General features: G+C 42.8%; 1 protein-coding gene across 4 annotated transcripts in view; it reads right to left on the bottom strand.

The window, feature by feature from the left end:
- Positions 1–17,025, bottom strand: part of PPP3CA (protein phosphatase 3 catalytic subunit alpha) — a 364,984-nt gene that overhangs the window by 73,323 nt on the left and 274,636 nt on the right. The window lies entirely within an intron of this gene.

The raw sequence follows: 17,025 nt of genomic DNA on the forward strand, positions 1-17,025 counted from the left end.
AGGGTGCAGCAGTCGCGACCGCAACTGGGCCCTGTGATGCAGGGGGCCCATGCAGCCCCCTCTACATATGGCCGGCAGCAGCATAGGCAGCTAGCACACACTATTACATACCCCCTCCATATCCCCCCGGGGACAGGGACCCCCAACTCCCCTTCATCTGCCCTGGAGAAAAGGACCTCATCTCTTCTGGGGACAGGGACCCAATCCTGACCCAATACAGTCCCCCAATGGGGCACCTAAAAATGTAAAAAAATAAATAAATAAAAACTACTGATACCAGTGGTGGAACTACAGGGCTCACAAAGGTCATACCTGTGACCACGCCCTGGAGTTCCACCGCCGGACTCGGAGGGAAGGGTCCTGGCTGGGGTTCAGGGGGGCCCTTCATGGTTTCTTGCATTGGGGCCCTGAAGGTTCTAGTTACGCCACTGCCTCCAGCTGTTGCAGAACTACAAGTTCCATGAGGCATTGCAAAGCTGACAGTTACAAGCATGATTCCCACAGGCAGAGGCATGATGGGATGTTGTTCCGCAAAACAGCTGGACGGCTGCCGGTTTGACACCCCTGCTCTAGAAGGTCCCAGCCTGACCAGACACACTCAATCTGCACAATGGGCAAGCAGCAACTGAGAGAAGAGAAGCATTGTGATGGGGACAGACACAACCATGGGATATAAACGTTTTTTCCACCAGCTCCTCCACTGCTGCTCAACACAATCAGCCTCCTAAGATGCCAGCTTCTTCTACTCCACTCCCCCCCCCCCCCACCCCCCAACCACCCAGATAGAGAACAATGCAGATACAGAGGTGAGCTCCAAAGCCCATGAGATCAGCCAGACTCTCCACTCACGCAAGAAGCTATTCACAAACTCAAGAGATGGATGGGACTTGGTGACACATATAAAAGCATTACCTACCAAGATGGCCTTTGAATATTATGTAAGGTACATAGAAAACACATACAGGCAAGAGATTAATAAAGAAGCGGAATTTGGGCATGATAATGTAGGATACTGAACAAACAGCTAATAGTCTTGTCAGAACTCTGAAATCACGAGACCTTAAACAATCACAGTGTTCTTACACAACAAATAATGTATCAACAGGATGATCTCAAAACAGAAATTATTGCAACAATATTACAATTTGGGGTGTTCCATAATCTGATGAAACCAAATACCTAGCCCCACTATTAAAGTCATATTTCATCAGCTTCTCCTGAAGCCCAAAGATTCACACATTGAAATTGATTGTGTGCACAGAGCCCTTTGCCCCATTAATCCAGATCCTTCATTTGTCAGAGACGTTATTTTCAGAATTCACTATTAGGCTGGATTCACATTAATACATTTTTAGTGCTTTTTGCATATTTGCACTCCAGAACGTGTTCCATAGGAAACAATGTTAAATGGACTGTAGTGCAAATCTGCAAAATGCAAAAAGCACTAAAAATGCATAAGTGTGAATCCAGCCTTATAGGGTCAAAGAAGAAATCATGTGTGCAGCTAGCACCTAAGATACCATCCTCTTTAATGAAACTCCAGCCATGCTCCTCCTTGTCTCACAAAAATCCTGACTATTAGACATTCTCCTAAATCCCTCACACAAGTTCTTCAAGTTAAAAGACATTAAATACAGATGAGGGTTCCCTTTTCAGCCAATTCATCATGAAGGGTAAAACAGATTTTTTCCCCCCACACCCTTGGAGACCTCCCAAACTTTCTAAGTATGTTTGTGCTACCTCATATTTCTATGACAGACTGGTCCCTTGCACCTACTACTTCTGGTCTCCCAATTGTACTAACAGTGGCAAAAATGTTAACAATGGCAGCGTCAACAGAAGAGGAGATCCTGTTATTCCTCTCAAAGGGATCCATAGTTTCATAGTTAGTTAGGTTGAATAAAGAAAGACACCAGTCCATCCAGTTCAACCTGAGTGAGTGTCTACAATTGTCCCCATCCCTGTACATTGTACACTCATATTGGTCCCTACCCTCAAGGAGCCCACAATCCAAGGCCCCCATTCATATCCTAGGGCCAATTTCGAACAGAAGCCAATTTACCTACCTACATGTCTTTGGATTGTGGGAGGAAACCGGAGCACCTGGAGGAAACCCACGCAGGCACAGGGAGAACATGCAAACTCAAAGCAGGTAGTGTCATGGTTGGGATTTGAACCAGCGACCCTTCTTACTTCTAGGTGAGAGTGCTAACCACTACACCACTGTGCCGCCCTAAATCCGTACAACTAGTACATTTAATTATACTGATACCGCACCCCCACCACACACACTTTTTCCTCCTATTTGGAGCTATATTTTTGGTCCTGTGACTATTCTAAAATTTTAGACCTCAGTTTTTTTTCCTGGTAAAATGTAATTACCAGGACAAGCGAGAGAGAATCTTGTAAATGTAGGCATAGCAAAAAACCTGCAGAGGGATTCTTCCTCTTCTCCACTCAACCCAAAATTAGAAATGAATAATTTATAGGAAAAGTGTAGAAAAAAAAAACTATTTCATGGCACCACGGTGGGCAACTATTTTATTGTACTTGAATTGACCTCATTGTCAAAAAAACTTCATGTTATAGTGGGCATTCTCTAAAATACATTAACTTGGTATTTTTTTTTCCCAACATAGTGAGAATAAAACAATATAAAATAACTTTGGTGTAATTGCTAAGCAGAATATCATTTTTTTCTGTTAATATGAATACATCAAATGAACCATTTACCTACTTTGTTATCAATGACACTTACTTACAATCTTTAACCTAGCACCCTTTCATTATTTCAAGCTAGAACCACAGGGAGGTATTAGGGAACAGCTTGTGCCATAGTGAATCTTTCCAGCTTCAGGAAGAGTTATTTGTTTTTGTAGGACTAAAGCATAATAGGTAATCACCGCACTATTTACAATAAACTACTGGAATTGTGAGCAAAAGGCTTGATGCCAAGCACTGGTATGTGCTCCCGAACCAAAAAAAAGTGCAGCGCTACTTTACTAATCAATAACTTAACAATAATGGTAGAACCCTTTAATGCCAGGGCGTCCAAACTTTTTCAAAGAGGGCCAGATTTGATGAAGTGAACATGCGTGAGGGCTGACCATTTTGCCTGACATTCTTTGAACCATTAAAATATGGTCTAAGTGAGTTCATCCAAGCACTACTACACTGCCCAACTAGAATTATCTTGCATTTGTGGCTGTGTGTGGTGAAGAGATGAGCTTGAGCGTGTTATTTGGATATACCGTATTTATTGGCGTATAACACGCACCTTCACTTTAAGAGGGACATTTTAGGAAAAAAAAAAAACTTAAAAAGAAGAACTGAAGCAAAATAAGGGTCAGTGCCCATCTGCAGTCTCACAAGTGCCATTAATGCTGCACCCCCATTACCATGAATGCAGCAGCCCCATTGCCATGAGTGCAGCAGCCCCATTGCCATGAGTGCAGCAGCCCCATTGCCATGAGTGCAGCAGCCCCATTGCCATGAGTGCAGCAGCTCCATTGCCATGAGTGCAGCAGCCCCATTGCCATGAGTGCAGCAGCCCCATTGCCATGAGTGCAGCCTGATCGCTGCCCATCTGCAGCCTTGGAGGGGACAGGTAGGGGGTGGGACGAGCGCCAATAGATTACATACAGGAAAATGTGTTTTCTCTGTGGCCTCTTTAATACAAAGTCTGCCTTCTATGATGGACAGAACAGTGGTCCAATGGCAGCGCAGGAGACGGGACTTCCTTTTACAGAGGCCGCTATGTAAACAGGAAATTCTCCTGTGTGTACAGCACTTGTACCGCACCCTCCAAGGCAGCCAGCATTTATATCTTTTGGGGCCCCCGGTGCTCAGGGATTCGTTGGGGGCCATAAAAAATATACATGTCCAAATTACCAGGTGGGTCATTTGAAACAAGATCGCGGACCAGGCTTTGGATATGCCTGCTCTAATGTATGGTATTCTCAATAAACTTGAATATTTCCACAATACCAGTCTCTGTGCTTTGTGACTAAACACATAGTACTCATCAAACTAAAAATAAAACATTAAAAAAGTTTAACTTAGCGGGGATGATAGAAACCCCTCTTATAGATATTTGCAATACAAAATATCTTCAAGGGTAATACGTTTTTGCAAACTCCAAGAGGGTTTTCATGTGTTTTGCACTGGAGGAGAGGCTTCTGTCTAGCCACCCTGCCATAAAGCCCAGGTTGGTGGAAGGGCTGTAGTGATGGTTGTCCGGTCTCGAACTTTGTCCAATCTCCACACAAGATCTCTGGAGCTCAGAGTGATCATCGGATTCTTGGCCACCTCTCTTATTAAGTCTCTTCTTCCCATTTGCTCAGTTTGGCCTGGTGACCAGCTCTTGAAAGAGACCTGGCTGTGACAAATATAATATGGAGACCTCTGTGCTCTTGGGAACATTCAGTGCAGCAGATTTTTTTTTTAACCTTTCCCCGCATCTGCGCCTTGCAATAATCTGTCTCTCAGTTCTGCAGGCAGTTCCTTTGACCTCATGGCTTTTGATCTGATACAGTATGCATTGTCAGCTGTGAGGCCTTTTATAGAGAGACGTGCGCCTTTCCAGATCATGTCCAATCAATTACATTGGCCACAGGTGGACTTCAATCAAGATGTAGAGACATCTCAGCAATGATCATGAGAAATTGGAGGCACTTGCGCTACATTTCAAGTGTTGTTGCAAAGGGTCTGAATACGTATTCCAATGCAAGATTTCAGTTTTTTCTTCTTAATAATTTCAGACATTGCTGAGTGTAGATTAATGAGAGAAAAAAAGAAAACTGTAGTGCAAGACTACAACTTAACAGTATAGAAAAGTGAAGAGGGTCTGATTACTTTATTAATGCACTGTGTACAGCATTAGCCAGAGTTTTCCTTTTTTACCATAATTACACCTAAGACTTTCAAAGAGGGGTTATAATTTCATTGGTGGGAGCCAACTCGAGTCTGTTGAGGTTGTGCTTGGGAATTACTCTCCTGCATCTATAGCAGGAATTTCCAGGGAGTAAGGTAGACTAGTGTAATGCAATACTTGAATGACAGGCTGATGCCCTGAGCATGGTAGTCTATGCCTACCTGTGCATCTCAAGGTTTCATTTTCAAGTTTTGCTAGAGGGCATTTGTAGATTTTTTTCTTTTTTTATCAATTGAATTTGATCTTGCTAATTATCTAGTTTAGATAAAACTGTGCTTAGTACAGTTCTTTAAACTTCATTCCGTTCAAGTTGAAATCTCTTGTATAATAAGCAGATCAAAGTGTTGGGAGAGAGCTTACAGAGGAATATATAAAAGCTTTCACATAAAGACATGTATTAAAGCTTTCAATGCAAATTCAAAAAGAATTTTAAACACAACTGTTTACAATGGACCTTTTTACTTCATCACTGCCAAGTTCGTTAAATTCTTATCATGTAGTGTTAGAACAGCAGGTGACTTGGATAGCACAAAACGGAACTCACATGCCGTTTTTATTGGCTCTAGCAGAATATTATCTAGAAAACAGTCAAACTAATACTTATGTAACCTTACAAACAACAGATTTTTAATTGCTTGGTAGACAAACTGATCTCCTTAAACCACACTGCAATTTTATTTATTTGGGAAAAAGTCATTAGAATAATTGCCTCCCTAGACGTGAATAGAACAGGTGATTATTTCCTCACTCATGACTGGGAGGCTGGTTCGTTTTTTTTTTTTGTTTAATAGCATATCTAAACTTAAGAACAAAAACCTAATATTGCTTTCCCTCCATTTTTACCTGGTGATCCTGCTAGTTGCATACTTTCTGTCATAGGATGACGATGACCACTTTTATCCCACACCTGCAAAATCATCTGCCTATTTGCAGCCACACCCATAAAATCATGCCCCCATTTTAACATGCCCTGAAACAATGTATCACAGACTTTTACAACAAAAGGCAGGCATTCAAGGTATAAAGACTAAATGCCTTGGGCACCCCGAGCAGAAGAAGAAGGTAGCAACCTGTGGCAAATTACAAGTGTGGCCAATTCATGTTAATAGTGGGAGGAGTTTAAAGGGGTATAAGTAGGTGAATATTACCTGAGCCTATGCTACCTTGGTTTAGGAATAAGTAACACAGACAGTAGGGCCTCAGGAGTAACACAGAGAGAGTAGGTATCAGGAGTATTGAAGATAAAGCAGGAGTGAGGAGCAAGTAGAGTGCAGGAGTCAGGAGTATGTATCGCAGAAAAAGCAGTGGTGAGGAGTATTAACGCAGAGCGAGCGAAGGGTCAGGATTAAGTATTGCGAAGAAAGCAGGGGTGAGGCGTAAGTAACCTAAAAAGTGCAGGGGTCAGGAGTAAGTATTGCAGAAAAAGCAGGGGTGAGGAGTAAGCAACGTAGTAGTAAGCAACGTAGAGGGTGCAGAGATCAAGTCAAGAGTAAGTAAGGCAGAGGAAGCTGGAGTCAATTCAGAAGTAGGAGCTCTTTCCCACTAGACATGGTCTCTAAAAAGTGATCTGTGTTCAGAATTGTTCTTTAGTGAGCATTTGACAGGTGGTGAGAAGGCCTTGCATCACCTCCTCACTGGCTGCTTTAACCCTTTGATCCCCACGCTAGCACACCACAATGAGTAAATAATGCAGAGGGAGTAGGATACGTCAGGATAAACGCATTGGTCGGGCTAGGAGCAAATAATGAACATGCTGCAAGTAAATAGGTACAGTTGCAGTATATTTTAAAATATACAAGACCTCGTCCCTTGGCTTGGTTGTCGGCTCACTGGTTGTGCCTGATTTCCTCCTATTGAAAGTCCACCACTCCCTCCTTCCTGGTCAAGCAGAAAGACAACTGCTGGCAACCCTGATGCTTTCTCCTAGGCACCTGGCAGCGTAGAATTAATCTTGTAGTGCACACATGCCAAGCCAATAGCTGCGCTGCATGTCAGCCTACCAACTGCGCATGTGCACGTGGCTCTACCACTGCTGGTTTGTACTTACGCTCACACACTACTACTGTTAGGTATGGAGTCTGTGCACTGCAAAGTTTAGTCTACATTGTCAGGCTCCCAGGTACGTTAGCAGGGATGTCCATTTTCCTGGGGACAAACCCCATGAAACTGAGATGGATGGCATACTAAATTTATGGAGGAGCGGAATTGTCGCCCTAGGACCATAAATGTATAAAACTACTACTTAACATTTCAGTGGGGGGTCTACAAATCAGGATTGGCACCATTACAACAGCCACCCCTAGTCAATTGGCTAGACCAGGATAAGATAAGATAAGTTCCCACTGACAATATTGTTCTTTTTAGCTATCTGCAAGGGGGTGATCCTTTGCAATGATCAGTGTAAGGAACATTCTTTCCACTGATCATCACACTAATGTATCATGAGTTGCAGATATAGTAATTTTTTTTGCAGGGTTCCCTGAAACCGGAAGTTATTTCAAGAGTTGTTCTGTGTTGAAAAGGTTGAGAAAGGGTGGTCTAGAGGAAAGGAAGGGTTTTGATTATTAGCCAGGTGGAAGTTTCCTGGCTAATAGCCAATTCCCAAGTAAAAAATGCCACGATTAGATGTTTTAGCAACCCCAGCATTACCAGAGATGATTAGGCAGTATATATATATATATATATATATATATATATATATATATATATATATATATATATATATATATATATATATATATATATACACACACAGTGGTGTGAAAAAGTGTTTGCCCCCTTCCTCATTTCCTGTTCCTTTGCATGTTTTTCACACTTAAGTGTTTCGGAACATCAAACCAATTTAAACAATAGTCAAGGACAACACAAGTAAACACAAAATGCAATTTGTAAATGAAGGTGTTTATTATTAAAGGTGAAAAAAAATCCAAACCATCATGGTCCTGTGTGAAAAAGTGATTGCCCCCTAAACCTAATAACTGGTTGGGCCACCCTTAGCAGCAACAACTGCAACCAAGCGTTTGCGATAACGTGCAATGAGGCTTTTACAGCGTCCTGGAGGAATTTTGGCCCACTCATCTTTGCAGAATTGTCCTAATTCAGTTACATTAGAGGGTTTTCGAGCATGAACGGCCTTTTTAAGGTCATACCACAACATCTCAATAGGATTCAGGTCAGGACTTTGGCTAGGCCACTCCAAAGTCTTCATTTTGTTTTTCTTCAGCCATTCGGTGGTGGACTTGCTGGTGTGTTTAGGATCATTGTCCTGCTGCAGAACCCAAGTTCGTTTCAGCTTGAGTACACGAACAGATGGTCGGACATTCTCCTTCAGGATCTCTTGGTAGACAGCAGAATTCATAGTTCCTTTTATCACGGCAAGTCTTCCAGGTCCTGAAGCAGCAAAACAGCCCCAGACCATCACACTACCACCACCATATTTTACTGTTGGTATAATGTTCTTTTTATGAAATGTAGTGTTCCTTCTACGCCAGATATACTTGGACACACACCTTCCAAAGAGTTCCACTTTTGTCTCATCGGTCCACAGAATGTTGTCCCAAAAGTCTTGGGGATCAACAAGATGTGTTGTGGAGAAATTGAGACGAGCTTTGATGTTTTTTGCTCAGCAGTGGTTTTCTCCTTGGAACTCTGCCATGCAGGCCATTTTTGCCCAGTCTTTTCCTGATGGTGGAGGCATGAACGCTGACCTTAGCTGAGGCAAGTGAGGCCTGCAGTTCCTTGGACGTTGTTGTGGGGTCTTTTGTGACCTCTTGGATGAGTCGTCGCTGCGCTCTTGGGGTAATTTTGGGCGGCCGGCCACTCCTGGGAAGGTTCACCACTGTTCCATGTCTTCGCCATTTGTGGATAATGGCTCTCACTGTGGTTCGCTGGATTCCCAAAGCTTTGGAAATGGCTTTATAACCCTTTCCAGACTGATAGATCTCAATTACTTTCTTTCTCAATTGTTCCTGAATTTCTTTGGGTCTCGGCATGATGTGTAGCTTTTAAGGATCTTCTGGTGGACCTTACTGTGTCAAGCAGCTCCTATTTAAGTGATGCCTTGATTGTGAACAGGTGTGGCAATAATCAGGCCTGGGTGTGGCTAGAGAAATTGAACTCAGGTGTGGACAACCACAGTTATAGTATGTTTTAACAAGGGGGGCAATCACTTTTTCACACAGGGCCATGATGGTTTGGATTTTTTTTCACCTTTAATAATGAACACCTTCATTTACAAATTGCATTTTGTGTTTACTTGTGTTGTCCTTGACTATTGTTTAAATTGGTTTGATGTTCCGAAACACTTAAGTGTGACAAACATGCAAAGGAACAGGAAATGAGGAAGGGTGCAAACACTTTTTCACACCACTGTATATAAGCAAACAATAACACCAACAAAACTTGGATAACGCTCACTATTCTGAAAATGTTATGTTATTAAATACTGAACCATTTTTACTGCATAGAAGGGAACAATCCTTTCCCAATTGAAGCATTTAAAATGTAACACCAAAATGGAAATTGTTGAACTCTCAGTAATTTTTTTCTTAACTTTAACAATTCTGATTTATAAATCTACAATACTAAAAAAGCCACCTTCAAAAACAAATAAAAAAAGTTTTTTTTTTTTTGCTGACCTTACAACTGTGCAATACTGTTGTTAAATTCACAAAGTTTCATTTTTTAGCTAGAGGGCAGTATTACCTAACATGTTTTCCACTAAGCGTGTATAAATTACAGGCTAGGCTGCTACAGCCTTTTAGAAGACATGCATATGTTATCTTCAGAACCAAAAAACATGCTTTAAATCCGAGGTCAGCCTGAAGAAAGATTGTTTCCCCATACCAGGCAGTAAAGATTATTGATAAAGCTGCACAAGTTAACCATTATTTACAGGGTTAAGCATAAATCTTTATTTCTGACAAACTAACAAAAAAAAAAAAAAGTACTAACTATGCAGTCAGAAGGCCTAGTTTAAAGCAGCCCTTCCATGTAAAATGAAAAGATCAATTTACCTGACAGCCCCATGCCATCCAAACACATTTACCAGTAACAAAAGCATTAAAAGTAAAAATATTCATCTTGGTCCCAGTAAAGTTGACTTTGCCATGTCTTACCGCTGACTCCTGGAATAGCTGGGGACTCAAACTCCTGAAAGAATGTGTCCCGGCCTTTTGCAGGAATCAATTCTTGCAGGATTTCAGGTGGCTAGGTTGAAACAGTGAGGAGTGGTGAAAACACTCACACAGTTTGGAAACGGGCAGAGGCGGTGTTTTTTTGTTATTTTTAATGAAATCTTTATTGTAAAAAAAAAAAATAGTTTACAGCTTATTTCTTTAGGTGGGGAGAAGCTGGTATGGAAGGTCCACTTTGATAATCCATCACAATTAGAATGAATTAGGTAGACCCTCCCACTACAACAGCTGTTGGCACATATTTATGTTCTCGTAGATGACATCTGAGACATAATCTGACCATGCGTTCTCAGTATTAAAGGTGAATATTTACCCAATTACAATAAGACTGGATTCACATGGCTGTGGTGCGCTACTGCTCACATGTTAACATGTGTTATGTTGTACATGAACATAGTTAAGGTCATTTTGAATGGGCTGACAAAGCAAGAAACAGGTGCTCTACAAAGCATCGATGGTTCACATGTACATTGTGGTGCACTAAAATGCAGGTCAGTTGTGGGACAACAATGCAATTTGTGCATTATCTCCATGCAGGTGTGAATCCAACATTAAAGATTGATAGTAGAATCTCAAAATGAGCTTGAAGCGGCTAGCAGCACCGCCACAAATGCATGCTACTGATATGGACAAATTGATGTTCTCTATAAAAGGAAGTATATTTAAAGTAGAATTAAGACTGTTTGAGACCTGAGGACTCTTGTCAAACAGTCGAAAAAAAAGATGGTCTATTAGCCAGTAAAAAGAATAATAAAAAAACTGTAGTATTGTAGAAGTAATAAAGAAGTAATAATAATAACCATCAGAATATTTTATACGATTACATAATTGTTAGTGCTACTGTGCCCAATTACACTACAACACTTCTACAAACTTCTTCAAATTCTGCCTTTATTTTGAAGAAATACAAACCTCAGCTATGTAATCAGGTGCAAGCCCTCATTCACACTGAAATCATGCAACTTCATCTGAAATTACACAATTTCAAAGCCAAGTCAATGCGAATTCCGGTGCGAATTGGAAGGCATCTGTGCAGCTACATGCAGAGACGTCTATCCAAGTCGCACCTGAAATCACCAAACGTAGTACAGGATCTACTTTTTCAAATTGATGTGAACTTCGCCCCGATTTGAACAGTGCCATTACCGACAAGGTCAAACCGCAGGACAAGCTGCTACAGTGTGAACAGGGGGTTAACTGAGGAGACATTGAAATTAAGGGTGCATTCACACCTGCAAATGGACCCACACTCTGATTAGATGCAGGAACCCCCATTAGCTGCAGGGGGCAGCCCCACTGAAAGCAATGGGAGGCTGCCGAGTCTCGCAGCTAATTGCAGCCACTTTCATGTAATCAATCATGCAGCGATCACATGCGAGTGATCGGCCCTGGATGTAGAATGCCTAATCTAAGTTCAGGAAATTTTGCAGCATTAACGTAGAGGAAGACCTAAATGGATAGAGCTTGGTGCCAAGATAGGGGTATGAAGGGTTTAGGAAACCAGTATGCTTGCATAAAATGCATCTCTAAAGTTGACTTTTTTTTTTCACTGTCTAAAAGGTTATCTAGAAATTATCAAGAAATTCCCAATAAAAAAAGAAATAAAAAAAAAAAGAAAAGAAACCATCTTATGCATTCATCAAGCACTAGTCTATTGCTTGTGATCTTCCCGTGACTAGTTAACCCAGTTTTCCTTGTCTGGCTGCTGGGTGGCCCGTTCCTGCACCCGAAAAGAAAACACATTACGTGACTCAGCTCTGAAAACTTTGCAAATCAGGTTAAACCCTGAGAGAAGAAAAGTGTTTTCTTCAAAGCAAACAAGCAAATTAGGAGAGACATCTTCTTTCATAAGTGCCAGGAACAAAGGGAAAGGCAACAGTGTATGTTCTCTGATCAAAAGAATTGGTTTAAAAAGTTAAAGAAAATACATATCGGTACAGTCAGATAAAGCACTGACCTCATAATTTATGTGAAAATGATTTATCCACTGGCAATTAAGTTATGGTTAGGTTGTTTAGGCATTTATAGTAAAGCATACATGGTGAAAGTTGCTTTATGCAGGTGACCACAGTGCTTAACCACTTAAAGTGGTTGTAAACCCTTACAACACACTTTGACCTTAAAGTGGAAGTAAACTCCCCTATCGTTTTCAGCTAAGGAAGCTGCCATCTTTGCCTCCGTTTAATCTTCAACTGCTATGGTGCTGCACATGTGATTCGTTATCACACCAGCCATTGGATGGTTTGGCTGAGAGCACAGCCAATGTGCAGTTAGCATTCCCGGCATGCCTTTTTTTTTTAACTGTTTAAATCGATGGGTTTACTTCCACTTTAATATAGGCTTACCTCTAGGTCCAAGAAATATCTCCTAAACCTACACGGTTTAGGAGATATTTGCGGAAAGGCAGGCACTGCTGTCTACGGCGCATGCGCCGAAGACAGCGGCACACAAGTGCAGTGAGCGTGCCGCTGTCAATGGCGATATCCCACGAGTGGCGGCTCCCGTGCATATGCGTGGGAGTGACGTCATCGCGGCTACGCTGAATGACAGCGGCGGAGCAGCGAGACCCACCGAGAAGATGGATGCTCCGGACTACAGGGGACAGCGGTGACTTCGATGGCTCCTGTGTCAGGCAAGTGACACACAATGGACTACTATGCGATGCATAGTAGTCCATTATGCTTTACCTTTGCAGGGAATCAAAGAGGAAGTCAACTCATCAGGGTTTACTTGCTCTTTAAAGAGGGAGTCCGCCGGGACTCCGCGTTTTTTTTTTTTAAAAGCCAGCAGCTACAAATACTGCAGCTGCTGACTTTTAAAATAGTGACACTTACCTGTCCAGCGCGCCCACGATGTCGGCACCCGAAGCCGATCTGTAGATAGTCTCTCGGGTGCTGCCGCCGCCATCTTGGGTATGGGAATCAGGAAATGGAGCCTTTCGGCTTCATTTCCCGGTTCCCTACTGCGCATGTGCGAGCCGCGCAATAAGGACGGTCCCCGCTGCCTCTGGGATCTGTGTGTTTTCCCAGCAGGCAGCGGGGCACTTGCGGAAAGGGGCGGGCACTTGCGGAAAGGGGCGTAATATACGCCCCTTTCCGCAGAGAGCTATCCCGGAAGTGGGTGCAGATACCTGTACTGTACAGGTATCTGCACCCCCCACCCCCCTGAATGGTGCCAATTGTTTCGCCGGAGGGGGCGAGGGTTCCGATGAGCGGAAGGTCCACTTTAGGGTGGACCTCCGCTTTAAGGACCAGCCTCGTTTTGAGATTTTGGTGTTTATATGTTTAAAACAGTTTTTTTTGCTAGAAAATTACTTAGAACCCCCAAACATTATATATTGTTTTTCTAACACCCTAGAGAATAAAATGGCGGTCATTGCAATACTTTTTTTTCACACTGTATTTGCGCAGCGGTCTTACAAGCGCACTTTTTTGGGAAAAAAAAAACAAAACACTTTTTAACCACTTGCCGCCCGCCCTATTACAAAATGACGGTGGCAAAGTGGTTTCATAATCCTGATCGGACGTCACATGACGTGATCAGGATTATGTGCCGCTGCGTGCCCCCGGGGGCGCGCATCGCGGCGATCGTTGCGGGGTGTCAGTCTGACACCCGGCAACTACGATCTCGGTAAAGAGTCTCCGACGGAGACTCTTTACCACGTGATCAGCCGTGTCCAATCACGGCTGATCACAGTGTAAATAGAAAGAGCCGGTGATCGGCTTTTCCTCACTCGCGTCTGTCAGACACGAGTAGAGGAGAGCCGATCGGCTGCTCCTCTGACAGGGGGGGGGCTGTGCTGATCTATTATCAGCACAGCCCCCCCCGAGGATGCCCACACTGGACCACCAGGGACGCCACCAGACCACCAGGGATGGTCAGGATAAGGTATGCCACCCTAGACCACCAGGGATTTCACTCAGTGCCACAATGGATGCCAATCAGTGCCCATAATGGATGCCAATCAGTGCCCACAATGGGCATCACTGATTGGCATGCATTATTGCTTGGCACTGATTGGCATCCATTAGTACAGTATAATAATACAATGCCGCCTATCAGTTCCCATCCGTGCCGCCTATCATTGCCCATCCATGCCCACCTGTGCCGCCTACCTATGCCCACCTGTGCCAACTACCCATGCCCACCTGTGCCGCCTATCCATGCCCACCTGTGCTGCCTATCCATGCCCATCCATGCTGCCTATCCATGCCCATCCATGCTGCCCATCCATGCCAGCTATCAGTGCCAATTTGTGCCACCTATCAGTGCCCATCCGTGTCACCCATCCGTGTCACCCATCAGTGCCACCCATCAGTGCCGCCTATCAGTGCCACATATCAGTGTCCATCAATGCCACCTCATCAGTGCCACTTCATTGGCGCCACCTCATCGGTGCCCATCAGTGCCGCCTTATCATTGTCCATCAGTGTATCCTCATCAGTGCCCATCAGTGAAGGAGAAAATTTACTTATTTACAAAGTTTTGAAACTGAAACAAAAAAAACATTTTTTTTTTCAAAATTTTCGGTATTTTTATATTTGTTTAGCAAAAAATAAAAACCGCAGAGGTGATCAAATACCACCAAAAGAAAGCTCTATTTGTGGGAAAAAAAATTATAAAAATTTCATTTGGGTACAGTGTAGCACGACCGCGCAATTGTCATTCAAAGTGCGACAGTGCTGAAAGCTCAAAATTGGTCTGGGCAGGAAGGTGTTTAAGTGCCTGGTATTGAAGTGGTTAAATAAAAAAAATAAGACAACAGTAAAATTAGCCCTTCTTTAATATTGTGAAAGATAATGTTACGCAGAGTAAATTGATACCCAATATGTCGCGCTTCAAAATTGTGCCTGCTCGTGGAATGGCGACAAACTTTTACCCTTAAAAATCCCCATAGGCGACGTTTAAAAAATTCTACAGGTTGCATGTTTCAAGCTACAGAGGAGGTCTTGGACTAGAGTTATTGCTCTCACTCTACCGATTTCGGCGATACCTCACATGTGTTGTTTGAACACCGTTTTCATATGCGGGCGCTGCTCACATATGCGTTCGCTTCTGCATGCAAGCTCGTCGGGACAGAGCGCATTTAAAAAAAAAAAAAAAAAAAAAAAATGTGTGTGTATATATACACTGTTTAAAACAAAAAAAATTACTTTTATTCCCATTACAAGGAATGTAAACATCCCTTTGTAATAGAAAAAAGCATGACAAGACCTCTTAAATATGAGATCTGGGGTCAAAAAGTCCTCAGATCTCATATTTAGACAAAAATGCAAAAAAAATAAAAAAAAATTGTAATTTAAAAAAATGATTTAAATAAAATGTCCCTTTAAGAGCTGTGGGCAGAAGTGATGTTTTGACATCACTTCCACCCAGAAGACGGGTGGGGGCCATCTCCCCCTCTTCCGCCACTGATAAAAGTGATCTCTCGGCGAATCTGACACAGAGACCACTTTTATCTTGTAGCGGACCGCCCAGTGAAGACGAGGATACCGGGGTTATGTTAACTAGCTGCTGCCATAACAAGGCTATCCTCCTTCAAACAGCAGACATAAAACTGCGGTGGGCGGTTAGTAAGTGGTTAAATTGGAACTACACTTCATCTGAGCACCACCGACCAAAAATTATATTTAATACATTTTTATTATTTAAACCAAACTCCTCCAGCCATCCATGCTTTATTTTGTTGAGAAATCACTTTGAAAAACACCCCCCTAGCATTTCTGGCTGTGGCCCTCTTGAGTAGGGGCAGATGATTCATGCAGCATTTACTTATTGGAATCCACCTGGCCCTAGCTCAGGCATGCAAGCAGGAAAGTGTGCGCTTAGCTGAGAAAGCCCCCTTCTCCCCTCCTGAAGACTCCTGGGATTTATTACATTATTTGCCTAGGCTTGGAAACTAGGTAGTAACTGAAAAAATGTAAAAAAAATAAAATAAAAAGGTTAAAACAAGCAAATAAGGATATACTTTCCTATCCATTTACTAATGCTAGGATTAATGCATAAGGGTTAAAAATAGTCACTTTTGCTTGAGAGTGTGAAATTCCACTTTAAGCTGATTGCAGCCTTTTGCATTAATAAAAGAAAAAAAAAAAAAACTCCCCCCAAAGTCTAGTAGCAAGCAGTGTTAAATCTTCAGCCCCACTCCAGAGCTCTCCATTCCTAAGATGTCTGTGGACAACCATGAGAATCACGTAATTGGCTCCCAGCACCAACTTCAGGAGTGAGGAGAGAGCAGTGACAACGGCTGCATTGCCTGGGCAATGATGTTACCCATAGGCTTACTATGGGGTATTCATTGTTAGCTGTTCCTCCCCTCCCCTGAACCCAGTGCTGGTACGTGATCACATGACTTGCCCGATAAGCCCTTGGAACAGGTAAATATGCACATCTTTCCACTACAGGCTAGTTAGTATAGGCCTTAGAATGGGGGTGGGTGGCGGTTTAAGATTTGATTCCTAATTCTAGACTTCCACTTTAAGTCTATGATCTACCAGAAGATCCCCAGTTGTACAACTTGTAGGATGTATGATACATCTGGTTCAGCTGTTTTGTTTACCTTTATTTTGTCTGTTTCGGGACCATATCAGTTTTGAGCAATTGTGGTTCATTTGAGGTTGTGGCAATACTATTCCCCCATTATGGACTTGAGCTTCACCATTTTCTTTGAGGCCGGGTTCACACTTATGCGAATTACATCCAATTCGCATAGCAGGAGAATGTGACTGGCTCCCTATGGAGCCGGTTCACATATCTCTGTTGCGGCTACAGAGCGCAGTGCACAGAAACGATGTGGCTCAGTTTCAGGGCCGATTCTATGCTCGATTCATCCCTGAAACGGGGAACAGGGACACACAGCGTTCCTGTGCAATCTGTAGCGGGTTACAGTGTGAACCC

This window comes from Lithobates pipiens, unplaced genomic scaffold (assembly GCF_037356315.1).
Source record: "Lithobates pipiens isolate NorthernLeopardFrog02 unplaced genomic scaffold, aLitPip1_a1.2 Scaffold_13, whole genome shotgun sequence".
Taxonomy (NCBI): domain Eukaryota; kingdom Metazoa; phylum Chordata; class Amphibia; order Anura; family Ranidae; genus Lithobates; species Lithobates pipiens.